We start from the raw sequence: 18,177 nt of genomic DNA, 5'->3' as shown, positions 1-18,177 counted from the left end.
TAGTTAATTTGTTTTTTTTATTTCAATTTAGAATTATCAGTTAAATGTTTTCATTTCGTTTGTTTTATCTATTTTTGTTATTTTTTTTGGCAGGAATTAACCCTTTAAACTAAAATAAAAGACCACTCTCTTGTTAATGTGCATCTCTGAGGAAGCTGAAGGTTAGGGTTCATACATTTTTTAAATACAGATATTTTCTTACAAAAAATGCATCAATTCACTTCAGAAGGCCTTTATTAACCCCAGGAGCCACACTTTCTATGATGGATGGGCGCGCATCTTTTGGGCTTCAATCTTGACCCCCCATTCACTGCCATTATAAAGCTTGGAAGAGCCAGGACATTTTTTAATATAACTCCAATTGTATTCGTCTGAAAGAAGAAAGTCATATCGCTTGAGGCTGATTATATCATGGGGTAGTATTACTTTATTTTTAGGTAAACTATCCCTTTAAATAGTTAAAAGAAGTGTGTTTAATAGAAACTTTTGCTGTGTTAAATAATGGTATCCAGGAGTCATGAAATTGCTGCTTTTACCTGCTGTCTAGTTCCTCTGGCTGCAGTAGCAGTAGAAGGCGTCTCCGTCCTTCAGAGACAGCTCTCTCAGTGTCCTCTGCATGTCTTGAGGTGGGAAAACCCTCCACCCACTCGCCCCGCCCCCAGTGGCCCCTGGACGGCTCTGCTCCTGGCACAGTAAGGCCTCTTGAGGCCCTAGAGCCTCGAGCACTGTACTCAGAGTGGCCCCACCAGCAAAGCCCTTCATGGAACGCACCAGACCGGATCCATCAGTGTCTTCAACCCCTGATCCATCCCCACATCCCAGCTCCTCCACAGAGGGGCGCAACACAGTGAGCAAACAGGCTCCCATTCGATGCCAGTTTTCACCGCCACACCACTGATGACCTGAAAGAAGAGGCGGGGACATCAATCGGGTTTAACAATTTTAAACTGCATTCCACATATATCTCTTTTCCACCAGTAGGTGCCGATTTCAAACCCGGTGCCTTATCTGGATTGTTACATACAATGAAGAAATGGCAGTTTTGAGCCAGAAAAATTGCCTTTACAGTTATGCTCTGAAAAAAGATGCTAAATTATCCAACTTATATGTCAGTGGAAACATGGACCAGTTATGAGAGAGAGGTTCACAGATGCCTCAAATGAGCACAAGCAGAGCAGCTGACTCCAACACTTTGACAGAAAAGGGATATTATAATTTTTTCACAAATGAAGTAGGTGCCCACCTCTCTCCCATTCCACACAAAGAGATCAGAGCCATTAGACACACCTGCACTATACAGGGATATCTGGTCATCTGAAACAACAAGAGAGACATATATAATCATCCAAAATCAATAATCATGTACATTACTGCTGAAAGGTTTGGCATCAGTAAGATTTTATAATGTTTTTTTTAAATAAAGTCTCTTAGGTTCACCCAAGACATTTTAATCGAAAACACAACATTTATGAAATGTTTAAAATAAATGTTTTTTTATTTGAATATATTTTAAAACATAATTTATTCTAGTTATTGCAAAAGCTGAATTTTCATCAGCCATTTCTAAAATAGTTGTTCTGTTTCATATTTTTTGTGATGCTTTTTTTCCCTTCAGAATATGATATATGATAAATTATTTTTTTTTTTCAATTACGAATTTCTTTTCTTTGGCCGGAAAGTTCCAAAGAACAGCATTTATTTGAAGTAGATGATATGATATGATATGATATGATATGCTTGATATGATATATGATATGATATGAGTGATATGATATGAGATATGATATAACATATGTGATATGATATGATATGATATGATATGATATGATATGATATGATATGATATGATATATGATATGATATGATATAACATATGTGATATGTTATATGTGATATGATATGCCTTATACCTCTTTTGGTACATTTAATGTGTCTCCTGCTGAATAAATTTTAAATGTCTTTGAAATAACAATAATAATAATAAAAAATATCTTACTGGACCCCAACACATTTGCAGGTTGAGTGTCTGAGGAGGGTTTTTACAAAAAAAGTGCAAAGGGAAGTATAAATGTGTGTTCACCTGTCAGTGTATCATACAAATGTAACCTAGCTGGCACATTCTTAGCCAATATCAACGCTATGTCTCCCTTCCCCAAAGATCTTGCATCTATGAAACCAAGGTCAAAGCGCTGTAAGAGAAAACTCTACATATTCTGTCAGAACTAATCTAAAATCATCTCCATTAAAAACTCATGCTCATGTAGACCAAAAAGGACCATCCGGCTATCACTGAAAATGAATGACATTAGGTCATACTGTTACTGAAAAACTGTAGCATATGTGAGCACAGCTAAGGAAGGAGGAGGACAGGAAATAGATTAGTGATGTCACCTGGTCAGATGGCCACTTGGTGGTCTCCCACAGTCTTTCTCTGCGGTCAAAGGTGACTGTGATGATGGAGTCTTAGATCTGGGAGATATGGGGTGCAGGGGGCTCCATTTTTGGTAGTGGTGTGCTGGGGGCCAAATGCAGCCGCACTTCAGCGATACAAGTTGCTGCTGGCATCACAAACTCAGCTCTACAAGAGACAGATGACTCCAAACATTGCATAAAATACTGCATGCTGAGCGTGTGGGAGTGCTTGGAGTGTATATAAAGCCACCTTTCTGCTGAAGTCTTGCAGATTCTCCTCTTGTACCATCTCCACCAGGTGACGGTAGGCACTTTGTGACGCAGGGTTTCCTATGGCTGTTTAAAAAACATACACAAAAAAAGCCTTTTGTATGATCCACGTTTCAGTATTCAAATGGATTTGCACCACATATGCCCACACAGAGTCCAAAATGAACACTTGCCAAGTTAACTACTTGTGAGGCTAAGAGTTAAGAAGCTGGACCCTGTGCACATACACACAACAACATACCCCTCTGGAGGTCTTCTTTTCATAGTTGTCTTCCTGTAAAAAGCAGCATGTAGGCACTCTCTCTTTTCCCTGAAACTGCTTCTCTATGTCCTTTTCTGGGCGAAATGGCCGTCACAGTAGAGTCATTCAGGTCAAACCAATGACATCCATCAGGGCCTTCAGTGTCTCCTGTTTGCAGCTCTGTGTTGTCTGGGCTGTGTATGTGGCTTGAAGCTGGAACTGCCTACAAGCTCTGTTGGACTGGGTTCTGTTGTTGCAGTGGACCAGCAGCTTTCAGAGCTACACGGGTTCCATTGGAGACCAGCATAAACACTTCAGGGGTAGTTCTAGAAGAAACTGAGGATGACAAAATGGTCAGTACGAATACTTTCCTTCAGTTACACAGTTAAAATTACATACTGCAGCACTGCTAATATTATTGGCCTGTATGATCAATTACTTATATATTCTACTTATTGTAATATTCTAATAAGTCACTGTGGAAAAATTTTAGGATTTAGGATCAGTAAGATGTTTTAAATTGTTATGAAATACGAATGGACAGTTAAAAAAAAAAATAGTTTGAAACATAAATATCACTGCTACTTTTGATCAATCAATTGATTAATGCATTCTTGCAGAATAAAGTTAAAAAAACTTTTTTTTTAAATAAATAACCTCCTTGGTCCATGAAATTCCCAGAAAAACTTTAAACATTAGTCTAATGCTGTATCTGTGTGAAGAATAGTATACAACTAGGAGATTATGATGTATGTTTTATATTTTTTGCTCCATAGCACATGCCGTTTTATTCATCAACTTTGGCCCAGCTGGTCTACAAGCACACATTTTGACTCCTCCTGAACAAAAATGAAAAAACCAAGTAGTGAAAAAATCAGCATATGTAAAATTTTATGCCACCAAATTTAGAAAATATTCAGTACAGTTGTCCTGCCTTTCAAAAACCATAGGAATCCGCTCATAATACACCTTTATTGTGCTGTGGAAGTGAATTAAAAATGGAACATTTCCTTCATTCAGAAGGAATTTCAACCTTCTATACATTAAATAACTGCTACAAAATCCAAAAGTGTTAATAATATTAATACTTACAGTCTTGCACATAGTTGTAGAGCTTTATGGTGTAATGGCATACCTGAGACAGAATATCAGTAAGAACAGAGAGTGGATCCTCTGTGTCAACAGATCTTTCACTCTCTTTCTTTCTTTCCCCAACTTTGTCCTCTTGTCTCTGGGTTTTCGCCTTTACTTTTACCTCTTCCTCCTGAAAAAAAAATAAAAAATAGTGGTTACTTGTCACTTTTGGACTGGTTAACATGCATTACCATACATCATAGAGACTACAATAAAAACAAAAAGACTGACGTTGCCTCCCAGTGGCGAGCTGATCGATGTCTTTGATGTAGACATGATAATGACCTCCATAACAACCTCCTTTGTATGTATGATGACAGAGAGGAAGAGCTTCGTCACGAATACTCTGGAGTCCGATGGTGTTCTGCTGTTACAGCATTTGTGAATTCCTTGCTGAAATTGAGTTGCTGTGGTCATTATGAAAGCTTTCCATAGAGCTGTGCTTCTGGTTTACTAAAGTGATGAAAAGTTAGTCTGGCTGCTTAGAATAATCTAAATATTTGTTCAAAGACTGCACAACAGGATGCGTAACTCTGAGTTTGCAATGGTGCATTTCACTACACAATACATGACCAGATATCATACACTGTTCATTGCAATAACACAAGATTATCTTATTTGGCTTGAGAACTTGGAAAATGTATGTTGTGGTGAGATTCAGCTCACCTGGTACCTGCTCTACAAAAGAATGGTCACTGAGGATTTACAGATGTAAGAGGAAAAGCAGTAGCTCACGGTCTCTTTGTGGCGCTCACACGCCAGCAAAGTCAAAGTTGAACCCTCAACAAAGAAATGAGTCAGGAATGGAGGAAGTTTTTTCTCAGTTTAAGCAGACTGCAACAAAAGACAAAATTAAGCAGGTTTATTACCAGCTACAGTGGATTCATCTAGATTGAATCTAGGAATAATGATTGGAGTACCATTTACCGCGTTAATAGGAAACCATATTACATGTGGAGATCAAATTTTCTTGATCTATAATTACTGTATATATACAGTAGGAAATTACAAAATAAAAGCTGCATCATGGAGTTTCATTCCAAAGATATTCAAAGCGCAACTGTTTTCAACTATGTGATGAAACAAGGCAAAATGTCAATGCCAAATCAGCATATTAGAATGAGTTTCCACCTGAAGAGGATCGTAATGTGACACTGAAGTCTGGAGGAGGCTGGAATAAATAATATATTAAAATAGATTCAAAACACTTATTTTAAATAATATCAATAATTCACAATGTTACGGTTTTTACAATCAAATTAATTAAATGCAGCCTTGGTAAGCATAAAGACAAACTCAAAACCAGGGGAAAAAAAAAATGTGCTATATGCACTATGGCACTTTTAAACGGTGCTTCTATGCCCCTCAATTTATGCAAAGAGTTTCCATTGTGTAAGGCTTCCAAGGACAAATGGGCAATTTTTTACCTGCTAGAATGAAGAGAGTTTGAGTTCAGAAGATGTGAGGGGCTGGCCTTCCAGCGGCCCTAACCAGTGATCCCCATCTGCTGCAGTACAGATATTGCCCTCAAACATCCTCACTATACAAACATGCTCAATTTCCACAGCCGCCTCTCTAACCCCACTCGCACACCACTTGCTGACACAGTCAGGTCCGAAAAGAAAGTCCTCCTCGGAACAAGCATGAAAATAAAGCATTTATTGCAAGATTAAATCTATTGTAAAATGAAGATGTCTTCTGCTGTGGAAAACACTGATCAAATGTAAGAGGTGTTCTTGCAACACAAAGAAAGTAAATAAAGAGCCCAAATTTTTGACAGTGCATCATAAAATCGAGAAAATATGCCCCCTGTTTTTTGTGCTGGTTATATTAAAGTTTTCACAGATTGGACTGCTGGAGAGCGAATGAAAGTAGAAGGGAAAAAACAAGGGCACATTCTTCTTTCTGACCTGTCTCTCACTGATAATTGCACACACTCCTTGCAGGTGATCTGGTTGACAAAGCGTCCCATGGTACGTGCAGCCGGTGTATGATAGACTGCTGCCTGAAGTGCCTACTAAATAGCTCTCCAGATCAACTGAACAGGATCCGGTTCAGCCCCTGCTGCACATCCTACTGACCCATTTTCCTAAAGAGACAAAATCAAAACATAAGACCAAAGATTTGAACAAGCTGCGTGATCATTTTTTAGTTTGAACTTTAGCCAGAATTACTTTATGTGGAAATTGTTTGATTTACAAGAAGCCACTGTTTGGTCTACTGGCGCACATTTTGACACTTCTCAAACCAGAAGTAAAGCACTCATTCCTATTTCACATAATGAAGGAGGAAGGGGAATTTCTTAAAGGTGCAGATGTCAATGAACAGCTGCCTGTATTTTGCCTTGAGCAGATAATTCAGTTACATCATGCGATGCTATTACCCAAAGAGGACTGACATGCGACCCCAGGAGAAACATTTAAGCCCCAGATTAACAAAAGACACTATCTTTGCTTGCAATCAGTCACTGTTAGATGAAAGGTACCTGATACTAATGGACAGTAAGGATAGATCACAAGTCTTTGTTACCTCTGTTGTTGCGTCCAGCCAAAACTGTCGGTCAGGTCGTGTCGTGGAGAGCTGTTGTTCATCCACCAGCAAGCAGATGAGAACAGTCTCTGAAGCTCCAGAGAAGAATCCACACGGACCTGAGATCATACAGACAATCTATTCATCTGCTCTGTATCAAAACATATACAGCCTTTGTATTCATCTCCCACTTACACACATTCATTACCACACCGTTGCCTCTGGTTTTGTCCTCGTTCAGCCAGACATCCTAATTCATCCGGCCCCGAGACAGAATAGCTCCTCTGTAATAGATGATTTACACAAAAAAATATTCACCCCAAAAGAAATTTCTGTCATTCTGCTGACGGCTCACTAATACTTTATATGGCTTTGTTTTTTTCTTTTTTCATGGCCACGTCCATCAATATAAAGTGAATGAGAACTTGGGCTATCAAGCTTCAAACTTACAGAAAAGTAATTAGAAAAGAATAAGTGATTCATTTGCACCCTTCAAAGTCTTCTGAATTTATCAACATCTTTGTTGGCCAAACAAGGCAGATCGTTATTGGTGGAAATTCTTGCAGCTGGACGAAAGTTGAAACTGATTCCTGAACAAATCATCAGTTATTGGACCAATTGATTCATTCTTAATTGTTCATAACTCCAAGCATCGACCCAACATACATCTTTTTACAAACCAACCTGCAAATTTTTATCATGAAGTTGAAATCTACAAATGACTACATATCATTTAATATAAAGGATGTGGAACTTGTGTTTCTTTCACACTTTGTAGTCTGTTTTTGTGTGTTTCTGGGCATGCATGTTCAATTTTCACGCGTGTTTTTTTTCATTAAAACTGATCTTAAATTATAAAACACCACCCAAGAACTGTTAACCATTTAGACACGGTTTCTGCGTTCAGTCATATAACGAACCATCGATCATATATCGCAATATGTAGAGACATAAGAAAGCTCGCGTAATAAAGCCGACGTGACTTCCCCTAGCTCGAATAATTGATTTCGAACAAAAGATTCATAAACGTTCGAAGCTTCATTATAATTATATGACTTAGAGATGCCAGAAATTGCGATTGAGAACTAGAGTAAATAAGTGAACAAAATGTTAATTTTAGACATAATTATTATTTCAAACGGTAATGAAAATCTGATTTATTTTCATCTTACCCCTTGAACCTCGTGGTGTGAAGGGGGGGGAGCAGAGTCTGGTATCAGGGAGTTGAATTTTCGGTAACAGGTGTTGTGACCCTGATTCTGGATACCCGCAGAGTTTGATTTTCCCTCCCCTGGTGTGTGGAGGCTCACCACTTCTCTCCCCTTCGACAACCTTGCCAGGTGTGTAGAGGGAGTAAAAGCCCTACCCGTCCTCCTCAAACAATATCTCCGCACATGACCGCGGCTGCGCCCTTGTAAAGCTTAAAAAAGTTTTTAGCTGGTAACGTTAAGCGTCGAAACCTTCCGTTTCTTAGTGAACTCGAGTTTCGTTTACTTGCCTGAAAGTGTTACTTAAAGACGTTTCACCATCTTGCTATCTCATCTTGGTCTTCCTTCAGCTCCCGTATTAAACCAACAAGGGCTCACCCTGGAATACGAATGATTTTACAGGACTCCTAAACCTCGCTTTCTAAAGCCAAGAGAAGAACTGAATGCTATTTTTGTTGCCCGTGGAAGTGTTCGTGAAGTCCTTTCTGGATATCAATCAACGCGTGTCGGGATTAAATCTCAGTCCGTTTAAAAAGCAACGTGGACAATCTGAGAGGTTACTGCAACTGCTTCCATATTTCACATTGAGGATTTAAAAACAAAACGATATTTTTCGTTGACAACCGCTGTATCGTTTCCGTTTTATTAGACCGCTAAAGAGTTTCGGTAAATAATTCTTTTTAAACTCGACTGGTTTCATTCGAATCGGCCCGTTTTGTTCGTCGTAATAACAATAAGAATTGAAAATCTAGTAGTAGAAAACCATTTATTGTTATTATGACGCAGCCATGTATTGCGTGATGGACGCGTCAAGCCGCCTAGGCATTCTGGTACTTGTAGTTCTCTACGTTTACGACCCTCCCTTCTTGCAAGTTAACTTGGTTCGCTTAGAAGAACTACATATTCTTCAACCATACATGGCTGTACCTTGGCGTTAGGTTTTCTGTAGTTAAAGATTACATATTTATATAATAAAGCTGGGTTGTTATACACAAGCGGCCTATAGGCCTACAAAATTAACATATCACACATAAATGTTAAAATCTTGAAACGTGAACACTGATGGAAACAGCTATAACGTAAGATCAGTTTATTGTAGTGCAAAAAGAACAAAAGGTAAAAATACATATAAATAATATTATTTTAGAACATTATTTTGCATTATTGATATAATATTAATTAGCTACATTGTATGCAAGTTCCACAAATGATTGTACCCTATTTATGGTAAAGTATGTGTGTTTATGAAAATAAAAGTTACACAGAGCCTAAATGTTCTGTGCCCTCATTTTACTTTTCTGTGTTCACAGGATGTCAATGTGCAGATGTTGACTTCTTGAAACAGAATAGTCTTTCCCACGATGCCATATTAACAGTGATTTAAGAGGACACATTTGTGAGGTTCACCACTGAAAGTTTATCTTTGCGTCATTGACAGTCCCTTTTTACACAGATAGAGGTAGTTTTCAGGAAGTATCAAACTCCATACTCCCCACACTTTCAGCTTGATTGACTTCTCTGACATTACGGGTTTCTCATCAAAGTGTTAGCGGTTTCGTAAGTCAAGAGAAGAATGAGAACGATTCAACTTCTGGTTATGTGATAAAAATAAGCTCATTGTTTTAGTGCGCTCAGTGGATCCATCCTTGCAGACTTTGGAGAGAGGTGCTTTGGCACTGGAGTACATCAGGTATTAACCCTCACTGAGGTAAAGAACTCCCCGTCACTCTGCATCCAATAGTGGGTAACCGATGGACAGTAACAAAGCCCATCATATCCCTGCCATCTGTGAGAGACAAAAACAATTATACTGAAGGAAATCTATCTTCATTTGCTTCATATCCATTTATGTTATAGCACTGAGTACTGTAATCATATCCTATAGAAGCCCATTTCCTTCACACACAATTAAAAAAAAGAAATAAAAAGGGGTTTTTTTTTGGCCTCCCCCTTTTTTTATCATTCCAATCCTTTTTTTGTTCTCTTTCTTTTTTGTCCTTGCAGTTCTGGCCACTGTTACTTCTTTTTTGGACATTTTGTTTCTTCTCAGAAATTATCAGGGAAAAAGCCAGCAGAGAATGCTGTGACGAGAATTTATTAATTTGTATTGGTATTTTATGTCGGCATTTAGTTATTTGAGAACTGGTTATTTCTAAAATTGTGAGATGTTGACTGTTAGAAAGACCAAACATTTTTTTTATGTTTTTTTATTCCACTGTGGAAATGGGTTTTTCCATATTATTGATAAATATGTTGAGAAAATAACTATGACAAAATCATTTACAGATCCTAGTCCTTATCCTGGCTATAGGCCTAGTTGTTGTATATCAGAAAACCTGTTGTTTTATAAAAGCTATAACCATGAACAAATTACGTGAAAATTTATAGGTTAACTTATCTCTTAAGTCATGCTTATGATATGTGTAATAATTATATTGAGCTTTCGCCTTAGGCATTTAGCAGAGCGCTATTATCCCAAGCGACTTCCCAGTGCATTCAGGCAACGATTTTTTACCTACCATGTGTACACTGGGAATCGAAAACCGAACAACCTTTTGCGCTGCTTAAACGCAATGCTTTTACCACTTGTACACCCAACACCTTTCAACTCAATTACCTTTAGATAACGCTGTGCAAAGAGGAAGACGATCCATCATAAGAGTTGGCTACGCCTAAGAAATGCTCATCTCAAACGAAACGAATTCCCAAGTCCAATGCACGGTCATGTCAAGAGGCAAACCCAAGTCAAAGATGATGGGCACAACTGATTTTCCGATCTTTATTGTTCAGGCGTTACCTGTAGGTTATCAATTTCTTTGAACTTGAGGAACATCTTTGGTTGTCATATCAAGTTCAGATATAGTTGATGTTGATTGGTTATAAGAGGCTTGGACACTCTTTCACCCAGCAATGTGTCCATTAGCAAGATAGCTAGGAAGACTACTGTTTCCCAATCTGAAAACATCTCCCCAGTCTGGTTAGCCCCAAATGTCTAGAGACATGAAGCAAATATCGTTTGAGAAAAAAAAATAGCATTTGGTTTGGTAATAATACCAATACATCCTTAAAAAACATTCCTGCTGCCCATGGCTTTTAATTCATTGGCCTTTAAATTTGTCATGAAAAGGTACCTGAGATAGGTATGAAAAGCTGCTCTGGCTTACATACTCTATTTAGTCAGTTAGAAAGTGAAACCTCCGAAGGTATGTCCTCTACCAGGTAAGAAGACATTAAGGTGGGAAAAGCAGTCCCCAAATTGCCGCGAATTAACACTGACTGCGACTCCACCACTTCACGAGAATCCATATCCCAATTCCCTGTGAGGTATCGTAATTTTGATTTTGTTAGCTGGTAAGATCTCCAAATAATTTAATTATAGTGTAACATCATACTAAACATGTGATATAACAAAAACTCTTTCTTTTGTACGCACCGCACCACTCCCCCTGGTAAAACACATCTGCACACGAGAGAAATTCCCTTCTGAAACGGGCTGACAAATCACAAGCGGTTGTGAGTGCTGCCTTGTTAAGTCTGTTGACATGTACTTGTGATTTAGAGAGAAATTCAACAAATACAAAAAAAAAAATATTGTAACCATGTTTTATATGCAATTGATGATAAGGAGCCATTACATTTCATCTTGACTTTCCGATTGCTGGTTGTTAGTCCTTTTGTTTATATTCAGTAAAATAAATTTATGCCTCGTTAGTACCTCCAACAGTTATTTCCTCTGTGAAACAAAAAAGAATTGTTTCCACGCTGCGAATTTCGCATACAAAAAAAATGGCTTGGGACACTTATTCAGTAGTCAATTTGAACATCACAACGCAGCGAATACTGACTTTTATTAATTTTAAGGCTTGGAAGTTTTTTGATTTTGGAGTTTTACCATCTAATTCAGGTGGATTCAAACGAAAAAAAAAAAAAATGCAAAGTTGGTGCGGCTCCAACACTAGTATGTGCCTCCCCCCTTAAGCTTTCTTTGATTTAATAGAAACAAAAGATATTGTTCCTTTACTATAAGGTTTTGGGATCTGATCAGAAATCACCTTGCGTAAGCCCCGAGTAACCACTGTAACAGGAGCATTTTGTCTATGATCTTATGTTTTACTTGGTATTAAGTAAAAAATATTATTATATATCTTAGTAAAATCCTCTTGAGAGTGAAGAAGTAAAAAGTTTTTTGGACAAGCAGGGATTTCTTACAGAACTAAAGTCTCTTCAGCAGCACGTTCATGGGTCTCTTTACTACGGTTTAAGCTTCTGTTCACGCACCCTATACTTAAACAACCCCCGCTTATACTACAGATGCCCCCATGGTGAGTCTGGGAAGGAACACGGTGTCAGGTCCATAAAAAAAAAAAAAAACATGTTGCCAATGGGAACCACCTACAGAAGTCCAGCATTCTCTTTTTTCATGCAGTTGTTCATGATTCTCCACTTTATTTACCTGTAATATATTTTGCTTAATGTGCAACTCAGGAGACGAAAGGTACCTCATGTACACCAGTGTTTCCACTCAAAGCAAACAAGTCGTAAATGATCATCAAGTTTCGAATGATCCATTTGATGTTTCAGCTATCATAAAGTGTCCCAGAGTGGTTTGCATCAGTCACAGGGCATTTTGAAATGGAAATGATGTCTAAACGCAAAATTATGGCTTCTGAAAAAGCTGACTCAGGCTCCATTAAAGCCAGGATGTAGATAGAGATTAAGTACTGGTTTTGGGTGGAAGCGCGGGAAGCACGGTACCGTCAAATGGATTGCCACTGCTAGGAATGTGGTAGGGCCATACAGTGAACAATAATCCTACCAGTCATAAGCTCCTGATGGTCTAGATGGTTTTTGGTTAACCCTAAAATGTCTTAGTGCCAGGGTTCCACTTATAAACAACGCTGTCCAATGTTGTGATTGCCACAGTCTCTGCAAGGGCTGACAGGAACATTAAAGGTAAGGGTTTGAAATGAATACTCACATGTACAAATGGCACCGAGTTTTTAGGGCAGTGGACAAAAAGAAAAGCTGAATACCAATCAACTGATCCCGCCTCAGTGGCTCCAAACTGCGCCATTTTTTATATATAAATTTTTTTTCAAAATCTTGACCTTTCCTTCCCTCAGAAATCTGAGTTTGCATCTCGCAATTATGTTGTTATTTCACCATAAAAATAAAGATAGGTAAGTGTGACGTCGTAACTCAAATATTCAAGGAATTTTCTTTCGCCGAATTGTGCCGTCTTACCACTATCTCAACGAATCATCTGAGGATACACAAACGAAAGAGATGTATGATAGTATATCGAGCCTATAGTATTGCTTGCACTGTCAGGATATGGTCTAAAGTTCTTGCGGCAAAGTTAGTGAGGACAACACAAAGACTCAGTCGTACCATTAAAAGTCAGGTTACGGGTACGTATGACCTCTGAAGTAGAGCACGGGATGCATGTCCTAATGTGTGAGACGAAAGGTTGCAGTTACTTTTATTATTGAAATTATTTTGGTTTTTTCCATGCCAGCAGAAGAATGGCTTCCAAAGAATTGTGAGCTCGTAAACTTAGAATTCAGAAAGATTGTGATATATAAATGCCGAATTGCGAGATTTAAATGTGGAATGGCGAGATAGTAAGCCAGTATTCAGCGGTCAGCGGTTATGCTGGCGGCAGTCACATTGCCCACCTTCCTCCTGGCAATTGGAGTAGTGGGCTGTACTTCGGTTATGCGCGAGGGCACGCAAGCACGCCCGCACAGGCTGGCCGATGTGGCAGACGTAGCAGTTTCACATTAGGGAGATGCATAGCACTATGAGCCAAGCGGCGTGACCGGGATCGACCACATCCGACGGAGGAAGACGTCTTCCTATTGTACCATATTCTTTTCTTGTATAGCAAAACTAATATCTTCAAAACTATATGATGAGGCGTCACTTTTTTGATACCACAGATAAAGAGAAGTAAAAGGGAGTCATTGGGGCTAGGAAAGACATTGACAGTGAGAGATGAACCGTAACTTTTGAAGCAACTGTTTTACGATGCTGGGTGTGTGATACTGGAGAAAGCCATTTAGCAGTATTTCAGGGCCAGTTAATTGTATAAGCCTAGTAGGACCCAGGGAATCACTTGGTTCAGCCATTGTTGACAAAACCTGTTCGGTGATTAGCCACCCAGGCTAAAAACAAGCTTCACACTTATTAAATATGACAGGCCTCCAGTCACGAGCGCTGTGCCGTGCTCCAGGGTATGAACACGCACAAACTTCAGGCTCTTATTACTACACCGACGCATGATCACATACAGATCTCTCGCATCTCCGTCCACTGATGGCCCACGGAGGACGTCTCGAAACCGCCAAGAACATCTGTGACAACTACAACATCAAACATTGATAAATGAGCCCTGATTAAAGACACGACAGCGAATAGCCCTTTGTACACTTCTCAGTACTAGCCCGCGTCATTTGGCTAGATAATTAAATCCAGCTCCGCTAAATTTAGAACCGTGTGAAGATCAGGTGGAAGATAGACTGGGGGATGTGTATGGAGTCATACAGGTCATCACTCAGTCTGGAAAGAGTTGATTGATGTTTAACCTGATACAAATAAAAACTTCTGGTGCTATATTGATGATGCTAATAGTCTTAAAGGGCCTGCAGGTCTTCAACAAAAGAACCTTTATTTACTTTCCTATTCTTTATAATTCAAGATTGACACTGTGTGATTGAATTAAGACTAAAACATCACTCATCTGCAGACCAGACCAGTTTGGTATAAATGATTCATTCGGGGAAGGGAAAGCATTCAGACTTTCAATCATAATTTCTGTGATGATATGTCCACTATTGATTTAGAAAGTTTATTGCATACGCCTTGTACTGAGGGCAAGAAATACCACATCATAAACACACCTGGCTCCCCTGCCATTTTAATTGTCAAGTCTGTTTCTCGGTTGCTCTGTGCTATGACGGGAGTGGAAAACCATGCCGATCACAACTTAGGGTTACTGGGACCACGAGTGTGATCGCTATAACCCAGTCTCCGTTACTTACCCTGCCCTATTTACCGCATTCCTGACTGTATAGTCCTCTCTGAGATTTTCAGCCTCAGGCCTAATTCTGTCCTAATGACATTGCCAATCCACTGCTGTCTGTACAACCTTTGCCTGTTTGCAATTATTTTAGGGTTTTTAACAAAAGTAAAAAAATAATGCAGAAATTGAGAGGTGAAAAATGTGACCTGAAATACACATGCTTTTACAGTTTTCAATATCCTTTAGTTAACATTTGATGTTGATATTTTTTGTACTTGTTTTTTCTTAATCAACTGTCATTATGATGTGTATTTCCATGTATGTTATATGTGTCGAAACTTGCTATATTCGCTGCCCAGCTGTACCACTTGAACACCCCCTCGGCTCTAGCAGTTGAGAATCTTATTCGTCTTTTATTCACCTTCCTCCCTATGGTTCAACGCCTTCCATGCCTGGGCCTTAAAGGGGCTGATGTTCTGGTAGAGCTGGAATTGGCAATGGTTCCAGAGTAGAGGCACAGAAACGCTGGTTTGTTGGCTCGAGTGAGCCTAGAGCTGTTCAAGAGCCCAAACAGAGGGCAGCTGGAAAGAGCTCATATGTCCAGCGGCTCTGAGGTGGTGTTAGAGGTCCTGGTAATCATTCTACATAGTCTTATTCTGTCTTCTCGTTAGATCTGCATACGCATGAGAATTAGAGCTGCTGATAACTTCAGCTGGACATAAACACAAACAAAAAGGTGTCAAAAAAGCGTCCCCCAGAGTTTTTTTTTTTTTTCTGTACTCATAAAATACCATTGTATTACTCTTCTGATATCTTTAGCACTTGCAACATCCACAACTTGGTATAGGAAGTGTATCCATTATGCTTTATGGTATGTTGAAGTAATTATAACACCTTGGGAATTTAAATGATTGCATGTTAAAGGTAACTGGAACAGGATTTTCTAAAATAAAATGCGGGTACACAAATCTCGTTGCGTTGATTGTTAGACTTTGGAAAACGGACTCGATCATAGGACGTCCTATGATATTGACTAATAAGATGTATTATAAAAAAAAATCTAACTTATTTGGATAGATTGAACAGTACACTCCATGTAAAGCCAAATATACTATATCGCCTTGGGAAAAAAATATATATTAGTGTGTGTGTTGTGTTTGTAAGTGTGCAGTGTGTGTGTGTAGAGATGTAATTAAGTTAGTTTGATCCGTTCCCCGTGCAGTGGTTTTGTGTGTCCCCCGGTTATTGTTGCCCTTGTCCCCTGGTTTGCAGCGTGTGTCTGTGTATATCAAACTATAATCATGAAATTGACTTGACAGGTCTTTAATCTAAAGTAAACATGCACAACGGTTTGTTTAAACCTAAAATAATCAGCAAAAAAGTAGGTTCTTTTAGGAGTTTTTCTGACCTTGCAGCATAGTAGTGCCAGTAGCACCAGCACCATAAAAAAAGGCCTCTTTTCAGAGTGTCACACCAGAGTTTTCCCTTGCTTTACTTGCCTTGAATTGCTGGCATGATCGGTCTTAGGACCCTTAGATGTCTACACAGGTATCTGTCCGTTCCTCTAAATAAGAAATGTCAAAATTGTACACACAGCGCAAATATGTGTACATTAAAGGTACTAGTTTTCTTTTTGAATGACATTCAATCATAGATGGGCTTGATTGAAATTACAAGGATGTAATGCGATTGATTCAACTATACATCCTTGTTATGTTCAAGTGAAATCTGTAATGACTATTTGTTAAGGATATAACCATCATCAAGTCCAGACTATAGATATGAACGAAGTGTGTTCAGCATTTCATAACAAGTGAAAATAACAAACTGTCTAGTCAGCCTCGGACTGGGAGGGGTTGAAATGTATTCTTAACTCCATAGGTTCACCTTGTGTAACTCACTCTAAGTATCATAACAAGCTGGCCATTAGCTCAATTTAAAATTGTCAATCACATATGATGGATAATAAACACAAAGCAGTCGTCTTGCCATATGCCCTAAGAGATGTTGCCAGCGTTTAGATGCTAACCACACACCACTCCAGTCACTGAAGTTCTACCACACTGCACAACCGCGGCCACCGAAAACCAGCGTTTTCCTGGTTCAGAGCGGAAACAAGATCAGATAGTTAGTTTGGGGACCATATACATCAATCCGACCTCATTGGGCGATATGTCATCAGTGTGCGTCCTTTCACACAAAGATCTGTTCTTTCTTCAAAAAGTTGTCCATGGCTCCAGGCATGACACAATCATTTTTGTTAATGGTTCAGTGTAACACTGATGTTGCATGGGCTTAGGCTGAAATACAGTTGCCTCCAGAAAGGTTAAAGAAGGGCCTTAGTCTAGGGGAGTGACCAAGAGAACTCTGTGTAGAGTGTGCAGAACCTTCCATGCAGAACAAAACCATTTTCTATCTGCACTGACCTCCACCAATCAGGCTGCTTGTTATGGTTAGACGTGGCCTAGCGGAAGCACACTCCACAGTTATAAGAGCACATGGAACATGCCACCTGGAGCTTGCCTAAAGGCCTACCTTGAAGGACTCTCAGACTTGATGAAACCAAAGACTGAGCTCTTTGGCGCTGAACTGGCAAGCGTCAGGTCTGGGGAGGGAGACACCAGCAGTGCATGGCTCCATCACCTGGCCTATACCATCCCTAGTGAAGCATTAGTGCGTGGCCCGCATCATGCTCTGGGGATGTTTTTCAGCAGGAGGAACCTGGTCGGAGACTAGTCAGGATCGACGGGAAAGATGAATACAGCAATGTCCAGAGACATCCTTGACCGAAAACCGGACCTCAGCCCCTGGCGGCGCGACAGGGTCATTTCAGGGACCCAATGGAGCCGAAGCACCACAGCCCAAGATAAAAAAACAAAGTGAATGGCTACAGAACCATCTCAGTGATGTCCTTTTTTTCAGCCCCTGTTCCTGAGGGCCAGACCAACAGCCCAGACCCTTACACACCCTCTGCTGACCATCTTGGAGAGAATCTGAAAACTTGGCCTGTGTGCTCACCTACCACTCCCCACCAAGATGTATATGCTGACTTGAGAGGTCGTGTGCATGAAAGAACTGATGAGAAAAACTTGCCCACAACAATCAGGGTTTTGCCAAGGTGTAGTTTCATACATACTCAAAAAGCATTGAGGGACTAATAGTGGACCAAGGTTGCATTCACAACAAGTATTAGTGCGCCTCCAGAAAGGATGTGAATACTTATGTCACATGTTGATGGTGAAACAACGTAGGTCATGTTGTCATTAGGGTATTGTTGATAATAGAGGAAATATTCAGGCAATTTAAAATTTAATCCAGTGGGAATAAGGCTTTTTACATAAAAAAATGGAACAATCGTT

General features: G+C 39.5%; 1 pseudogene; it reads right to left on the bottom strand.

Annotated features, from left to right (window-relative positions):
* Positions 1-18,177, bottom strand: part of LOC122144241 — a 54,130-nt pseudogene that overhangs the window by 6,040 nt on the left and 29,913 nt on the right.

The sequence above is a fragment of the Cyprinus carpio genome, unplaced genomic scaffold, assembly GCF_018340385.1.
Source record: "Cyprinus carpio isolate SPL01 unplaced genomic scaffold, ASM1834038v1 S000006625, whole genome shotgun sequence".
NCBI lineage: Eukaryota > Metazoa > Chordata > Actinopteri > Cypriniformes > Cyprinidae > Cyprinus > Cyprinus carpio.
This window is presented reverse-complemented; position numbering and strand designations above follow the sequence as displayed.